This window comes from Protopterus annectens, chromosome 7.part1 (genome assembly GCF_019279795.1).
Source record: "Protopterus annectens isolate FY-2018-M chromosome 7.part1, PAN1.0, whole genome shotgun sequence".
In the NCBI taxonomy this organism is placed as follows: domain Eukaryota; kingdom Metazoa; phylum Chordata; order Ceratodontiformes; family Protopteridae; genus Protopterus; species Protopterus annectens.
Window position 1 is genome coordinate 189,666,724 of NC_056740.1, and position 17,417 is coordinate 189,684,140.

Consider the following 17,417-nt stretch of genomic DNA (forward strand, 5'->3'; position numbering starts at 1 on the left):
CCATTGGTCTACCTTTTTTCTCTCCAGATCTTAAAAACAAGGGAGAAAATACTTTGTCATACTCTGGATGTCCGTAGGCAACTCAGGTACTCTCTTTACAGAACTAATTTGCACGGCATCCCTTAAATTTTAGTTGGAGAAGAGATCCTAGGCTGCCTAATAGAAGTCTGACAAGATTCTGAACCTGTCTCTCTCATCCAGCTGGATGCCATGCTTAAAAAAAAAAAAAAAAAAAAAAATAGAAGACTAGGCATGTGGCCTTTCCCTCAGCAGTAGGGAAAAAGAGTGGATAGATTTCTCACAGGGATTGGTCAAAGCTATTAAGTCTTTGCAACCTCCTTCCTTTGGGTCTCAGTAACCACAGGCTACTGCTCAAAAACCTACCCTGGTTTCCTCCTCTTCTGATGAGGAACAACTATGATTCTGACCATTCTCAGCTGCATTTGTAGGGCAAATATCTTCCAACAGAGCAAACTCCCTGCCACCAAATTTCCCTATTGTGGAAGCTTCCTGTGGGGAAACTCTACAAAACACGATTAAACACTTTGAATGGCAATCCACACACGTCTGATTTTCAGAAGGGGTACTACATTCTCTTGGAGATGGGTACCCTTGACCCTTCTACAGTCCTCTTGTCCTTGAGGCTTTCCAAAATGCCTTTCAGTCCACCTCTTCTGCGTCTGATTCTAAAATACCAGCTCCTAAGAGACCAGATAGGTTTTACAAATGTGCCCGATTACCTAAAATATTTATACAAGAACCTGTGGCAAACCACTTTGCAGTATCCCTGTCTTCAGATAAGCCCTGTAAGCTTCTGCTCAGTGCAGATGCCCTACGTACTGGCAAAGATAGTAAGGATATGAATGGGTGGCAAAAGAAAGTTCACATCTCTGCTACCCATCCCTTTAGGGCAATTAATTACTAGACTCAAATGACATATCTGAGCGCTCTCCTACAGTGCTTAAACAGTTATACTGGACCCTCTTACAGCAGTCTAAGCATCAGATGCAGAGCTTACTATCCCAGGTCACTCAAATTGCCAGACACAGCATTAAGTGCAGTTACAATTATGTGGATGCTTTTTGTAGGGCAGCTACCTCTGGTTCTCTTCGCAGATATGCATGACTTCACAGTCAGCCTATACCTGAGGATTTCAAATCTAAAATTCTAGACTTGCCTGTGAACAAAAAATTACTGTTTGTTCCTTGGGCAGTCTGCCTGTTCAAAACTCTCCAGGACCAAGGTACGACCATGAAACACTGCAAGACAGATCCTACTCCTCTCAATTCCTAAGTACCATATTAACTGCCCACCTAAATCTGGTCCTCCATTAGGAGGAGTCCCAGGGTAATTCAAAAACAAAGGAACACTCCTAGGAAAAAGGTACTCTGAAAAACCCATATGGAACCTCCAGCAGGGAGGCTGCCCTTAGGAATTAAAAACCTGTAACTACTTCTGCAGCTCCCTTTTCCTCTGTCCTCAGTCCCATTACCCCTCTTTCCCAATGCCTGTTGCTCTCCCTGGCCATGTGGGAAGCTATTACTATGGACAAGAAGGTCCTCTGCATCATCGGGGATGGCTATGCCAAGTCTTGGAAAACATTCCTTCTCTGAAAGGCATGCCACAACCTTCTCGAAACCAAATATCCCTTCTGGGCCCCATTATTCAAGACCTCTTGAGCCAGGTCACCATTGAGCAACTCCCAAAGTACTTCATGGGAAAATGGTTTTACTTTAGGATTTTTTTCTAGTCCTAAGAAACGAAAGGCAGTGGAGACCCATCCTAGATCTGTCTCTCCTAAACATTTACTTGTAGGTGCCATCTTTCAAAATGGTCTCTCTTCATACTGTTATACCGTTTATCATACCTCTAGGTTCTTTTAATGTCACAGGATCTGAAGGTTGTGTACTTACACATACCCATTTGTCCTTAATGCAGAAGATTCCTTGTTTTTTTTCTCTGGCTCAGTTAGAAAATAGCAGCCCCTGCAAGTACGGCAACTGCACAGCTTCGAAAGAACAAGAAGTACTAGGAAAAACAGGGGAGCCAGCAGACTGCAGCATCCAATATTTATTAAGTTAAATAGCTGAATAGCATAATAAAAATAAAAGGAAACAAAAACAGACTGGTTTCGGCTATAGGACGTACATAGCCTTCATTAGTGCAATAAAAAACAGTGATACCATTGCCTCCTTTTATATTACTGGGGCTTGCTGTATATCTGGGTCCAAACCTGATGAGGACTCCGTCACCTGAGGTATCATAACTTGATTAAGTGGGTTTCTTCAGGATCGATTTAGGTAGTTTCCTTTTGGCAACCTTCTTGTTAGTGTGCTCAAACCTGACATGTTTGTTAGTGGAAAATGGATGCCCTAATCATAATCAGCCAATTCCTTCTGGAACTTCCTCATTTTCCTTTCTTTTAGTTGTTGTTCCAAATTTAATAGGTCCTGGCTGAGTTTCCTGAGGCATGTATTATAGGAGGGCTGTCCCTCAAATTTATTGATATCTTCACGCATTTGGGTAATCTCCATGATATCTTTATCAATGATTCATTCATAGTGGGCAGCTAAAACTTCCACAAAATCCATGGAGGCTTTTTGTTGGGCCATAGCACATTGTTCTGTTAGTTCGCTGTCAGTGTTATTAACTAGGGGTTGTATGCATACCCTAAGGCACCTTGGTGAAATGCCATTGGTTAAATAAGCTTTGAGTGCCACACATTGGTCTATAAGAACCTCCTGCTTTTGTTTAATCTGCAAAATTGTGCCTCGCATGTGTTGTCCGGTTGTAAATCATCAGGCCCATTGTTTTGGTTGGCTATGTGGCCCAAACCAAATATTGCCAGATAATCTTGATCTGATGATAATCCCTGTAGTAAACAGGTTAGATCCATTAGTAGTCAAAAAATTATATATACATATAGGGTCTATATTAGAACACCGAACATTCAAAATGTCGAGTGTTCTAATATCGAACCTTGTCAATCGCAAATTCAAAACATCGAACATTCAGAACAGCAAATTTTTTCCTAGGGAAAAAATTTGCTGTTCCAAAACACATACACACAACAGAAGCACACCAAACAAACAGCAATCCACACACGTACACCTAAACTCTTACACCTAGCCCTACACTGAACTATACATACATCACTAACTATCCACTTACCTTAACCCAAATCCTAACCCTTAGGTCCGTCACTATCTCACAGTCACCTCACTTGCGCCGTACCCCTAACTCACCTACCCCACCCTAACCCTCACATCCACACAATCGCACACTTACCTGAACCCGACCCGTAACTTTCCACCAGAGCGCTGAAAATACCGAAGCAACAGAAATGGACAAACAAATCTTTTCCCTAGGACAAAATTTGTTTTTCTGTTTCTTCGATATTTTCAGCATTCACTGAAAACAGGTCGATGTTAGAACACTCGACATTTTGAATGTTCGATGTTCTAATATAGATTCTGTATATATATATATATATATATGTATATAATATTTTATATATACACACACATATATATATATATATATATATATATATATAGATATATATAGATATATATAGATATATATAGATATAGATATATATAGATAGATAGATATAGATAGATATAGATAGATATAGATAGATATAGATATATATAGATATATATATAGATGTATAGATATATATATATATATATAGATATATAGATATATAGATATATATATATATATAGATATATAGATATATATATATTTTTTTATATATATACACACACACTATATTAATATCTGTATATGTGACTGTTGAACCGTGTGTGTCCTCCTGGACAGAAGGATCTTGTAAGGGAATTCAGTATGTGAGTATAGTCCTCAATATGAGAGGAACAAGACAAGGAAAGGTAATCCTGTGTTTGACCAGAACTAGATATCAAGGGGAAGATCGTATGCCTTGATATAGATTGATAATGCTCTCAAAATATTCAAATAAAAACATATCACTCCAAACAATATGAGAGTATGCACAGCAATGCTACGTTCATTATAAAGAATAAATGAATATATTCAAACAGAACATGATAAATGGACCATGTTAGCCCTTGCTGATAAATCAATAGACCTTGCCTTTTGGCTCCATAGATTAAATTGAAAAAAAAAACAAAATCTATTCCTGAGTACAGGTTACAGGCAGTGTTATGTCCATTTATTTATAACTTGTACCCAAATACAAATTAACTATGATAGCCATTGCTGTAATATATATATACCTGTATTCAAATCATACACCTAAGGGAAGACTAATATCCCTAAGACCAATATCTGAATCAAACCAGTAGTTCTACAAAAAATAAATAAAAAAGCCCAGTATCCTACTGTTCAGATGGGCAGCATTGGATCAGCAATCATGTCTACTCATATCTATGCTCATCTTGAACAACTAATAGGAGCCAACCTTATATATAGGAATTGTTATAAAGGTTAATAAAGATGTATAAAGGATAGGTAACTGGCCTATGTTGGGTGGCGATCAAATATAAGGTTTATGTAAAAATACAATAAAGTGTGGTGTGCCTTCTCCTGAATTCTTAGTACAATATAAAGTATCTCTTTGATCACTGTTTAACACTCCACAATGTGAGCTAGTCTGCTAATCATTACATTTTCAGTGAAAGGGGCCCTTTTCTAATAGTTATACATAAATGTACAAATGCATGGGGACTGTACTCATATACTGAATTCCCTATAATATCCTTCTGTCCAGAACGGCACAGATGGTTCAGCAGTCACATATACAGGTGTATCAAAAAATAGCTGGTCAGGCAGAAGTGTAGAACAAACAGGAACTTTAGTAAAACTTTACACACTGAATAAAATCAATAAAACAATAAAAAAACAGGATATGCACTTTCTTACACACAGGTACTTCTACAGATCCCTAAAATACTGCATCCACAGTGAGTTTTTATATGCACAGCATAGTGTTTCAAGTCACGTGATTTCAATAAAGGCTTAATTGGAAAAACTTCATTTAACCCTTTACCTTAATTGACTCTAAGCAAATGCATCCATTTTATTGCAATACATTCTGTCTTAGTTTTTACATCACCACCTCTCAAGCCTGGTATATGCATATCCAAAACTATAAACTTAAACCGGTGTTCACACCCTGCTGACATTACATGTTTTGATAAAGCATTCCTCACATCTTGCTTGCTTGCTAATACCATAAACATGCTCTCTAATCCTATCTCTTAAGCAGCGGTTGGTCTTCCAAACGTAAAAACTTTGACAAACTACACATGACGCACAGTAGATTATATTCTTACTACTACAGTCAGCTTGTAATCGAATGCAAACTGGTCATCTGAATCCACATATCTGCATGCACTACAATGATGGCATGAGAACATCCCTATCCTCTGGCTAGGGGCTCTCCTCTGACCGTCAGGGGTTTATAACCTAACATAACATTTTCTTTAATGAGGGGTGATTCTTAAAAACAAAAAGTTGGTGTGTTTCCTAGTAGCCCTTTACACTTATTATCAGAGGTTAGAATTCTCCAATGTTGTGACAGACTAGTACCAGTAAGAGTGAAAGGGAAGGCCTACAAAAGCTTAGTAAGACCAGCTATGTTATATGGGTTGGAGACAGTGGCAGTGGCAAAAAGGTAGGAGTACGAGCTGGATGTGGCAGAGTTAAAGATGTTGAGATTTGCACTGGGTGTGCCAAGGATAGACAGGATTAGGAATAATTATAAGAGGGTCAGCCCAGGTTGGACAGTTTGGAGACTAAGCCAGAGAGGTGAGATTGCATTGTTTTGGACATGTGCTGAGGAGGGATGCTGGGTATATTGGGAAAAGGATGCTAAGGATGAAGCTGCCAGGTTCATAGGTTGATACTAGGCTATCTGCCTTAGGGGCCTATACAAGCCTAGCCGTAATTCCCTGGCTATTTCTTCCCACACTGTTTACTTCCCTGCACCCCTGTCTAGCAGGGCGACTGATGTGATCCCTGGGATGAAGTTCCTTTCTCCCATCCAGTCATCAAAGTTCCTTTTGAAGAGGGCCAAAGAGGTGCTCTGCTTGACATGTATGGGCAGTCTATTCCAGAGTCTGGGGAGTCTCTGGGTCAGGAACCTATCCCTCCAGCATGTTTTGTTTATTGTGATGACAAGGTTTAAATCCCTGGAGCATGTGGCTCTGAGGGATTGGGATTTAGCATGTCCAGCAGCTCTGGGTTTGACATGGCCTTGTATGTTAAGCAGAGATCACCTCTGAGTAGACGATATGCGACAGAGTATAGCTGGAGTTTTTTAAGGCGGTCAGCATAGGGCATCTGCTTTAGGCCTGTGATTTCTGCAGCCTTTCCAGTTGTTGCAGATGTCTTGAGAGGTACATACCAAATGGGGTGTTGTATTCTATAATGTGTCTAATGAGGGATGAGTACAGTGGGACAATGACCTCCTTTTTTTTTCTGGATGAAAAGCCCTTAGTGATGAGGTGTGCCACATAGGATTTCCTGACTGTTGTGGCGATGTGTTATTGAAGGTGAAACCACTGTCCACCTGTGTCCCTAAGTCTCATCATACTTTCGATGTTTAGTGTACTGCCACCTATGTAGTAATTCATGAGTACATGTTTTTTTCCCATAGGGGATAACTGTACATTTCTTGGCATGGAGCTTGAGCCCATGGCTCTGGCACCAAGCATCTGTTTCTGTAAGGCCCTTTTGTAGAGTATCAATATCATTTGGGGATTCAATAATGGCTCCCAGTTTGCAGTAATCTGTCAACTTTGTTAGCCAGTGTCCCTTAGTGTTGGCCTGTACTTCGGAGAAGTAGATGCCAAACAAGAGAGGTCCCAGGACTCAACCCTGAGGTACTCCACTTGTTTGGAGCTGGATTTGGAGTCAGCTACTTTTACAGTGTGCGTTCTGTCAGTAAGCCAGTTGGCAACTCATCGAGTGACGTAGGGATTAATGCCCAGCTTAGTAAGTTTATCTATGATTCTAGAGTTGGGGATGGTGTCAAAGGCCTTGGTGAGGTCCAGATAGGCTGTGTGGACTGCCTTACCCTCGTCCACGGCTCTGGAGACTGATTCGAAGAAGTCAATCAGGTTCAGGAGACAAGATCGGCCCTTCACGAGCCCAAACTGGGTGGGATCCAGTGTTTAATTTTGCCAATGTCTTTGTTTATAAGTTCCATGGCCTTGCAGATCAGGCTCGTCAGACTGATGGGACGGTAGCTCTCGGGATCCAAGATGGATCCCCCCTTGTGAAGTGGGATAACTGTAGCTGTGTGCCACTCAGTGGGCATGAAGCCTGAGGTGAGGGTATGATTAAACATACTTGGGTGAGGTGCCAGTTCATTTTGTAGTTCATGTAGTACACAGCCTGAGATGTCATCTGGTCCCATGGATGCTGTATTCTTAGCTTTGGATAGTGCGTTTTTTACCTGTGTGTCCGTTATTACCAGAATTTGGCAATCTTCTGGTATTGAGATGGGCCATTTAGGGGGTGAGAGGGGGGTGAAGTTGGCACTGAATCGATCTGCCAGGATATTGGCAATATCCTTGGGATCAGTATATTTAATGCCATTCTGTTGTAGCTCAGAGCATTGCCATTTAGATTCTTGACATAGTTATAGAATGCCTTGTGGTTGTCTTTTGGAATCTTTGGCAATTTTATTTTTGTAACTAGCTTTGGAGGATGTTTTGAGGGATCTCAACTTCTTACTGAGACTGGTAAGGGAGTTTTTTGCATCCTGGGATTTTCCTCTTTTCTGCAACAGTTTCTTCCTTTTGTTGTAAAGGTTGTTTATGGCAGGGGACCACCAGATTGGCTTCCTTTTTTTGGAGGAGAGCATCTTGGTTCTATTTGGGATTTTTTGGAGGAGAGCATATTGGTTCTGTTTGGGATGGCATGATTCATGCATGAGTGGATGTGCTTGTACAGTGCCTTAGTGTAGGACTCAGCAGTCGAACTTTCAGTTCCCGTCTGCATGGGTGTCATGAAGTTTGTAACTTCTGACTTGAGTAGCATTAAGTTGGTTTTTGACAGGTTTTTTTTACGGAGGTTTCCTTACTGGGGGGTGGGGTGGGATGTGGATGTTAAGGGTTATTAGCGTATGGCCTGATCTGACCAATGAGGGGATGACCATAGGTGTGGAGCATTGATTTCCCATTACTTCCTATAGCCGAAACCGATCTGTTTTTGTTTGCTTTTATTTTTATTATACTATTTAGCTATTTAAGTAAATATTGGATGCTGCAGTCTGCTGGCTCCCCTGTTTTTTGTAGTTTTTCTCTGGCTCCTCACATTTTCAGTTTACTGCTCTGCCTTTTGGTCTTTCCACAGTGTCTTGCTCCAGTCATAGCTTTCTGTCACACTCGGGAATTCAGATTTTTACCTGCCTGGATGACCTCTGATCCAGGGTGTCCCTCCAGAAATTCTTCTTCAGCATCTGCACTTCAACCTCCATGCTGTGACGGTTCTGGGTTTTACTACAAACTAAAACACACATGGTCCCAAAACAGGATCTGGTTTTTCTGAGCTGCAGACTGGACAATTCATATCTTCCTTCTCCAGAAGAAAGTTCACAGTCTGTCCAGTTATTTCCAAAACCTCTCCTTTGAAAACCCATTGCTCAGCTAGGGTGATCTGAAGGAGTTTGGGATTCATGTCAGACACCATCCCTGTGCTCCCCCTAGCCAGATTTCACATGAGGAAAATTCAATTAGACCTGAAATCTGTGTGGTCTCAGCACTGTCACTCCTTGGACACCCTGATTCCACTCCTCCATTGTCTCAAAAAGGAGCTACTTTTGGTATAAGGGACAGGTCATCCTCTAGCCAGGGCTGCCATTCACATCACCTCTTCCTCTTAAGCAGGTTCACACAGATGCCTTGAATCAGGCATGGGGCATGGATAAGATCACACCGAATGCAGTGGAAATGGCAACCTCAGTTCCTGAAAGGACATGTCAGTCTGAAAGAAATTAGCATCCTTCTGCAAAACTGTTCAGATTTTCTTCCACCTTTGGAAACCCAGGCCACTCCTAATGTACACAGAAAACACCACAGTCATGTGGTAAATAAACCACGAGGCACCAGGTCTTACTAACTGTGCAGGCTAACACAGGAAGTATGTAATTGGCAACACAAATGAACATCACTCACTCAGCCATGTATATCCCTTCTCAGGACAATGTGCTAGCATACTCCCTAAGCTGCTTCCTGGAAGGACCCCCATGTGAATGGTCTTTGAACAGAGGGGGTTTCCACATGATCATTTTCAGTGTGGCACTTCTTATGTAGACTTCTTTGCATCACCTACCAAAATAGCATAGTCTTCCCCAGATGTTCTTCGTGTTTCACTGTTGCAGTCGCACATTTGGGTTATCTGCCTGCAGGTAGCCCTCAGCCGGCCTGAATACCAGAGTCTTCAGATTTCTGCTTTGGATGCTGTAGCTTCTTCCATGACGTCAGGTCATCAGGGGTATAAAACATGCAGCAAACGCCATTACATCAGTCTTTCTTGCCTTGCGGTGCCCGAAGCAGAAGCAGTTCGCAAGTGCCGGTCGGCCGACTCCTGAAATTTTCATTTTCGAGTTTCAGACCTGAAGTCTTCAAAAAAGCTAAGTACCCCGTTGGGAATCCTTTTTTTTTTTTTTGGCTCTAACTGATGTCAGTAAAAGTCAACAATCGTCTTACCTGTGGAAAACAAATACCTTATAGAGATTTTCATTCTTACTGCATCCCCTGTTTAGGCCCAAACCACAATGTCCCACGTCTGTTTTGTGCCTTGTTCAATGCCCGAAATATTCATCGTCTGGCTGTTTTTGCAGCTAATTACTTTCGTACTCATTCTGTGTACTCCAAAATGGCTTCGTCAAGTCATCCGACTTTTGATATTCCGAAAAAACGTAAGGGGTAAAGACAGAGACAGACTGCATAGGTCCAAAACTGTCGACACGCTTCTGTTAAGCTAGTTGCCAGTCCGTTAGTACTCAGTGAGGCACTTTCGCAGCCCCTGATACCTGCTACTTCTGATTCTCAGGCCTCTACTGAGACCCATTCGGAGTCCGGTATGCCACAAGATGCTTCTTCGACTATGGAACCTGCGGATGTCTCTACCTTGGATTGGTCCTGAGCTGCTGTGTCAGGCACCAGCTTCTGAGGGTGTATTCAGGCCTACAGACATTCATATTAAACAGACACCATCGTTTTTATCCAGGCCAGAAACTCGCACCACGCCTAGACGACCAAACCGCAGGCCCGGGCCCATATGTCTAAAAAAAACGCTTAGAATGGCTGAAGACCTTATTTCCTTAATTAGGGGAAGCCAGCCTTCCCCCTCTAAGAGACCTAGAATTGATTTTCTTTCTGATTCTTCTGATCAGGAATCTGATATTTCTGCTCCTCCTGGTTACCAGGATTTGCCCAGATCTACTTATGAGGATTGTGATGCAGAGGATTCCATTCCCTCTGCTTCCCCTCCAGAGGATTTTTCTTTCGGTGAAACCTTGCACACACTTAGGGAGCATTTCCACTGGGAAAGCCAGGATTACTCTGAGTCCAAAAAGAGCCTTAGGGAATTCTTACTACTACCTCAACACAGGCCTTTAGCTATCCCTCCTGTTCTGGACATTGTAGATGATGCTTTGTTGGAATCTAGCCTTACCCCAGACACACTACCTTCAGCTCCCAGAAAACCTGGCAGGTACTACAGAGTACCTGACTCTCACAAGATCCTCTTCAAGAATCCTTCTGCGGATCCAGAGGGCCATATCCCAAGGACCAAAAGGCATTAAGGCTACTGCTGCCAAAAATCTTACCCCTTCTGATAGAGATTCTAGAGTCTTAGATGTGGTAAGAAGGTATACACTTCTGCTACTTTGGCCATTAGGGCTTTAAATTGCCAGTTTCATATGTTAAAGTATCCGCAGCATATTATGGGACTACTTAAACAGAAAATGATGTTGATTCCTGACTGTACTGAACACACAGAATTGTGGGATTTAATGCATTCTGCAGAACAAGTTGGTAAACATAGTTTGCAGTATGGTTTTGACGCTTTAGAAGCATTTTGCAGGGCTGCTGTCACTGGGTCTGTAATTAGAAGGCATGCTTGGCTTAAGGAACAAAACTTGCCAGATCATATAAAAGCCAAGTTACTGGATGCTCCCTTAAACCAAGACCGCCTTTTTGGCAACAAAGCAGAAGTCCTCAAAAGGATGGAGGAAAAAGCTAAATCTATGCAAACTGTTAAAGATTTCCTATAAGTGCAGCCTCCCAGATTCAGTAGGCCTTGGCCTTCAAAGGACTGGTCCTTTCCAGTTCCTTCTAGGCCTTCAGTCCAAACCCAGGAACAGCAGACCACCTAGGCAACAGTCTCAGGCTATGCACAGAACTAAACAGTGGGGGACTCCCACTTCCAAAGCAGGGAGCAGTAAGCCGCCCCCCTATGGAAAAATGGCACAGTGACTTAACCTTAACCCTTCCAAGCCCTGCTCAACTACCTGCTCCCTTAGGAGGAAAGCTCGCCCTGCATGCAAAAAAATGGGAACTCATTACCCAGGACAAATGGGTTTTGAACATAGTTTCTCAAGGATACAGATTCCACTTCCACACACTACCAACCCCAAAAGGTTGGCCAGTCCTACCCCCCCAAATCATTCGGTGGAGGCCCAACAGCAGGTTCCTTCCTTCTCAATATCAGGGCTATTCAACCTGTCCCAGCAGAACAAAGGGGACAAGGTTTTTATTCAAGTCTTTTTCTGGTACCCAGAAAAGACCACTCCTGGTGTCATATTCTGGACCTCTCTATTCTCAAAACATTTCTGGTAGTTCCAAAATTCAAAATGCTAACTCTGCAACAGTTTCTTCCCATACTAGCCAAGGATGTCTGGCTGGCAACCCTAGACTTAAAGGAAGCTTACCTCCACGTCCCAATAAGGGAATCTTGCAGGAAATACCAACACTTCAGGGCAGGCTCCATGCACCATCAGTTCTCTGCACTTCCCTTTGGCTTATCTACTGCACCCAGGGTATTCACAAAGTGTCTAGCTCCAGCCATTGCATTTTGCAGGCTGAGAAATATTCAGATTTACCCATACTTGGACAATTGTCTTATTCAGGCAGAAAGCCAGGGCTTGCTATTACAACACCTGGCATTTGTAAAGAAACGTCTAAACTCTCTGGGGTACACCATCAACGAAAAGAAATATCACCTAGTACCCTGCCAACAGATTGTATTCCTGGGAGCAAGCTTGAACACAACTTCCCAGATGGCGTTCCTCACTCCGGAGAAACAAGTTTGACAACCTACTTCAAGCTATTGGCCACAAAACCCCAGCTATCTGCAAGGAAAATACGGCAAGCCCTGGGGTTCATGGCCTCTTGCATTTTACTAATTCCATGTGCAAGACTGCATATGAGGAAACTCCAATTGTATCTAAAAAGCCTATGGTGTCAACATTCTCAGGACCTGGAAATAATGATTTTGATCATTCCTTGTATGAAGACAGAGTTCCTTTGGTGGGCAGAGTCCTGCTACTGCAACAAGGGACTCCCTTTCACTCTTCCCCCTGCCACCCAAACCTTAATAGACGCATCAGACTATGCATGGGGGGGCTCACATGACAGGGCAGTGCATTCAGGGCAGATGGAACCTGAGACAGATGCACCTGCATATCAATCAGAAAGAAATGTTAGCTGTACAGAATGCTCTGACAGCCTTAAAAGACCATATTCTTCCATGACAACTATTGGTAAAGACAGACAACACCACTGTTATGTAGTACATAAACAAGCAGGGGGGAACATACTTGTACCCTCTCTGCAGACTAGCCATGGCTCTGTGGAACACAGCCTTGGGCTACCAAGTACACCTGTAAGCTCATTTCCTGCCAGGCAAACTAAATTCACTGGCAGACGACCTAAGCAGAAATCTCATGGACCCACACAAATGGAAACTAGAACCCAAAATATTCAACCTCTTGAAGAACAAATGGAGGACTCTAGAGGTGGACCTGTTTGCCTCCCCTCAAAACTACCAATTGCACAAACTCTGCACGCGAACTCCCCACAGCCAAGCTTGGAAAATTGATGCCCTGTCCTTCACCTGGGAAAACCTCTGTTTATGCCTTTCCCCCTCTGCCTCTCCTCTCGAAGGTTCTACTAATGATCAAACAGGACAAGCCAAGGACAATACTGATTACACCAGACTGGCCACGCCAGCACTGGTTACCCCCTCTCGTGCAGTATGACACTGCTACAACCATGGCACCTGCCTCAGACCTCTTCCCTGTTGTCCCAGCAGGCGGGTCAGATTCTGCACCCTCAGCTTCAAACACTGAACCTTGCAGCCTGGCTAATTACTTGAGCTCTCCCCTAGCATCCCTCAGTAAGCAGGTACTGGATGTCATTCTCGAGGCAAGGAGGCCTAGTACTAGAAAATCATATGCTGAAAAGTGGAAAAGATACTGTTCCTGGAGCCTAGCTCAGGGGATGGGCACAGCAGTGCCCAGCTTACCTCATATTCTACAGTACTTAACAGAAATGCTCCACAAGGGCTTATCCTTCTCTTCAATTAAAATTCATGCCTCTGCCATTTCAGCACATTATAATACTGAGCCACCCCTCTTCTCTCACCCCTTGCTAAAGCAATTCCTTAGAGGGGCCAAAAATTTAAGACCCCCCCCCCAGGAGAGCTCCCACTCCAGCCTGGGACCTTAACTTTGTATTGGAAAAGCTCACCCTTCCCCCCTTTGAACCAACTTCTAAAGTAGAGTTGAAATTCCTTTCTTTGAAAACGGCCTTACTTCTAGCCATTACTTCAGCTAGAAGAGTGTTTGAATTTCAGGCCCTCATGGCAGTGGAACCCTTCATTATCTTCCATGCAGACAGGGTTTCTCTCAGGACTAATCCTTCCTTTATGCCCAAGGAGGTGTCTTCTGTGGCCCTAAATCAGTCCATTCATTTGCCTACTTTTTTCCCTAATCCACAAAACAAAGGGGAACGAATACTGCACTCTGGAAGTGCACAGACTACTTAGGCTTAGTTCTGTCCAAATAGAATCTATCAGAAATCTGAACAGCTCCTACTTAGCTTTGCTGCAGGGGCAGAGGAGAAGGCTATTTCAAAGCAAACCATTTCCAAATGGACAGCCCATCGCATTCATTTCTGCTACAAGCACCATGGAAAACCTACCCCCCCACAGGGGATAAGGTCACATTCCACCAGGGCTGCATCTACCTCTGCGGCATTTCTGAGAGGGGTCCTACCAGGGACATCCTAGAAGCTGCTACCTGGAACTCTGTACATACCTTCGCCAAGCATTGCCACTTGCCTATCTTTTCTAAATCCAGAGCTGGATTTGCCACTGCAGTCTTGCAGGGATTAATAGCTGTCCCTAATGCTCTTTAACTTCCTCCTCCCTTCCTTAGCTTTGGGAATCAACCCAAATGTGATGACTGCAACAGTGAAACAGGAAGAACATAGTACAGTTGTGTACACTTACCATAAATGTAGATGTTAGAGTGTATTCACTTTTGCAGTCCTGGTTACCCTCCCTCCAGCCCCCTGTCTTCTTTTGGCTCTACCTTTCCTTCTTGTTTGGCATGTATTATATCATGTGTATTTGATTTTTGCTGAGGGTGTACCATACCGTATAATTGCTTCCTATTGTGGGGGTACTTGACATCTGGGGCAAGAAAAACTGATGTAATGGCATCGGCTGCATGTTTTATACCCCTGACGACCTGACGTCAAGGAAGAAGCGACAGCATCCGACGCAAAAATCCGAAGACACTGGTATTCAGGCTGGCTGAGGGCTCCCTGCAGGCAGATAACCCAAATGTGATGACTGCAACAGTAAATACACTAACATCTACATTTATGGTAAGTGTACACAACTGTACTTTCTGTACCAGGGACCCTCCTTCCACAGCTTGGAGGGACATATTCCTTCTCCTTGTAGTGGACAGGGATGTTACTGTATACCTTTCCTCTTCTAACACTTCTTCCAAAAAAAAAGTCTTCTGAAGGCACAAAAAGAAGCACCCAAACTCACTATTTTGGCAGAGGCAACATTGGAAATTACAGGAGAATTCCTCTGTAACTGGACCTGATAACTCAGCAAAAAAGATTGCTGTTCCACCTAAATCTTCTCTCTCTCAGCCTGACCCTGTAGATAAGATTTTAATTCCTCAAAAACAGTTCTCTGAAGAGGTTATTCAAATTCTTCAAAAGGTAAGAAAACTCACCACTAGAAAATTTTGTACTGTTAAATGAAAAAGATTTTCCTGTTGGTACCATAAACATAGTTAGGACCCTGTCTTATCACAAGTTCCTGCTGTAGTGCAGATATCTTTGTGCAGACTTCGATCAAGCTTTGCCTACTTTTTTGTAAAAGCTCACGTCTGCTATCTGTGCCTTTCTACCTCCTAGTCTTCCCACTTTTATGTCTTGCATCTTAACCAAGGAAGCCTATCTCTCTTCCTTGGGACCTTAATTTTGTGCTTGAAAAGCTGACATTGCCTCCCTTTGAACCAGGTTTTTCTGCTTCTCTAAAATTCTGTACCTGGAAAACCATCATCCTCTTGGCTGTCACCACTGTTAGGAGAGTTTCAGGTTACTAGATCTCATGGCCATCCCCCTTCTCTTTTTCACAATGATAGGGTGACTCTTGGGGCTAATTTATTCTTTGTGCCTAAGGTAGTGAACAAGCTGCTACTCAATCAGGCTATTCATCTTTCCACTTCTTTCCCAGTCTGCAAAACTGGGAAAGAACTTTCACAGACAACTGAGATTTTTATATGGACAAAACTAAATCCTTCATAAACACTGACCAGCTGTTTCTATCATTTATGAGCACTAAGCTACAACAGCCAGTTTCCAAGCAAACTATTGCGCTTCGATTTCTAAGGCAGTCTCTTTCTGCTTCTCACACAGTGGTAAGACCTCTTCCTTCCCTAAAGCACATTGCACTAGGGCAATAGTTTCCTCAGGGGCTAGACTCCAGGTCTGTTTTAGAGGTGGATGCACTGTTTATGTTCACACTTTTACCAAACACTGCAAAAAATTGATTCTTTCTCCAGGTCCATGGCAGCCTGTCCAGGCTGCTGGACAACTCTTCCTCTCAGTAGCCAACCACCATTCCTTCCTCCTGCAGCTTGGGAATCACCCATATGTCCAGAATACTGCAACAGCCCATTCAATCATGACATGGTACAGTTGTTTAAGAATTTGCCATAACAATAAATGTCCTACTGTTGCAGTATTCCATCCGCCCCGTCATCCTGTTTTCTTTCTCACTTTAACCTTCATTTTCTTCTCCCCTCTTTGCTTTAGCCTTTGCTCTGTTACATGGGAACAGGGGAGTTTTCTTAACTATTCAAGCTACACCCCTCCTAGCTGACCTGTCTGCTCTGTCAGTAGTCTTCAGGGCTCTGACCTAGAGATAGATGGGTGTACAAGCATGGATCCTCCGACTATATATTCCAGTGCATATGTGCTGAGGTCATGCATTGGATGTAAAATGTTGGGAAGGTAAAGCTTTGATACCCTGGCTGCATGTCAGTGTTGACAACCCATATGTCATGAATACTGCAACAATAATCAGTAGGACATACACTGTTATGGTTAGTTCTTCCACAGCTTTACTTTGTCTAAATCCCTAGACATAGAATTATTTTCTGCCTTGGCACTAGTGTTTGGTGAAATTCATTTTCTTCTACTATTTCCAGGCACAGAACAAGATTTTGAAACGTGTACAAATTTTTATCAATATATCTAGTACTCTCTTTTTCAAAGATTTCATTAAAATGTTAGGTTTCTCATGCTCCAGTTTAGGTTTGACTGTGTTACTGGGTAACAGTCGATTAAGAGGATTTTGTTTTTGTAGAGCTTTTAACTTTTTTTTCTTGTAACGTAGAAGCATTTGTACTTTAGTCAAATGACTTTTCGAAATTTGCAAAAATACACCAGCCTTCTAGAAGAAAACAATACAGAAGCAGTCTAACTCATTCGTTCATGTTTTGCCCTCAAATGAAAGCTTCCAAGTTATTCACATTCTCACTAACTCCAGTGAATACTTACTTTTTGGTGACCTGAAAAATATTAAGCACAAGTGCTTTGTAGTTTTAACAGGTTATTTTTATTCTACCAGACAGTAGCTGAAATGAGTCTTTCTGGATCATTCCGTTATCCCATTAACAGCAAACAAAACATTTTCTTAAAATTCAATCAAGTTTACTTTATACTGTAATGTTTGCCTGTCAGATTAATCCAGTATAAAGTTCTTAATTTTATGAGAAATAATACAATTTGTAAGTCATGCATTTTCTACTCCTCGTCTTTTATAAGTAGTGTATGAACTTATAAAATGTAAAACTCTGAGGGAATGTATTTAACTAAAGCTTG

At 42.4% G+C, this 17,417-nt stretch overlaps 1 protein-coding gene across 1 annotated transcript in view; it reads left to right on the forward strand.

The window, feature by feature from the left end:
* The window catches only part of SEC13 (SEC13 homolog, nuclear pore and COPII coat complex component), a gene marked incomplete in the record, with an annotated part of 687,168 nt that overhangs the window by 213,669 nt on the left and 456,082 nt on the right, over nt 1-17,417 (forward strand).